This window comes from Pristiophorus japonicus, unplaced genomic scaffold (assembly GCF_044704955.1).
Source record: "Pristiophorus japonicus isolate sPriJap1 unplaced genomic scaffold, sPriJap1.hap1 HAP1_SCAFFOLD_61, whole genome shotgun sequence".
Lineage (NCBI taxonomy): Eukaryota > Metazoa > Chordata > Chondrichthyes > Pristiophoridae > Pristiophorus > Pristiophorus japonicus.
This window is the reverse complement of record NW_027254520.1, coordinates 1154541-1155462: the sequence shown is the minus strand read 5'-3', so window position 1 is coordinate 1155462 and position 922 is coordinate 1154541. Positions and strand designations below refer to the sequence as shown.

At 41.2% G+C, this 922-nt stretch overlaps 1 non-coding gene across 1 annotated transcript; it reads left to right on the top strand.

Annotated features, from left to right (window-relative positions):
* Nucleotides 1-382: 382 nt before the first annotated feature.
* trnat-cgu (transfer RNA threonine (anticodon CGU)) lies at nucleotides 383-454 on the top strand. Its single transcript has one exon. It is a non-coding gene; the product is annotated as a tRNA-Thr (tRNA).
* The last annotated feature ends 468 nt before the right edge of the window (nucleotides 455-922 follow it).

The following is a 922-nucleotide window of genomic DNA, read 5'->3' as shown; positions in this document are numbered from 1 at the left end:
GAAGATAATTCGGCCCGTCGAGCCCGTGTTGACTCTCAGCCAGTCTCACCACCCTGTCATTTCCCCGTAGCACTGCAGATTCAATTGTAACCCTCAAAATAGAATTGGATAAATGCTTGAAGAGGCACATTTTGCAGGGCGTTGTGGAAATATCTGGGAGTAATTGGATAGCTCGTTCAAGAGTACGATGGACCAAGCACTCTCCAACGGTAATGTATGATTTTATGAAATGTTTTATGATAGTTTCCTATAAATTACGCTGGTCATTTTCCCGGTCCACGATCCCACTTTATTTTTTTGGATATGTGTCAGTGCTTCGACAACAGAATTGAAATGAATTGGGATTCGGTAGCAATGTGACGTGAGTCATGCAATTTTCCAGGGCGCGGTGGCCAAGTGATAAGGCGTCGGTCTCGTAAACCGAAAATGATGGGTTCGACCCCCATCTGTGCCTATTGAGCTTTTATCACCTTAAATGTGATATTTTAAAGGGTTTTCCTTTTTAACTATCAAAACAATTCATAATTTTGAAGTTAGGTCATAAACCGCCTCTTAACGTTTTCTATTCTAAGGAGAATAATCCCAGCTTCTCCAGTCTCTTCGTATAAGTGAGGTCCCCAACTCTGGCAGTATTCTAATAAATCTATTCTGCACCCTCTCCAAGGCTTGACTTCTTCCCTCAAGCGTGTTGCCCAGAACTGAACATAGAAACATAGAACATCGAACGCAACAATCCAGCTAAGACCACATCAGTGTTTTATAATTGTTTGGCATAACTTCCTTGTTTTTATACTCTATTCGTCTATTAAAAAAGAAAAAGTCCTCATGTCTTCCAGATGCTGCCCCCTCTTTAAAATTGTACGATATAGAGCTGGTTAATACAAAACAGGGAGGGCAATCTCACCGAGTTTGGAATCATTGA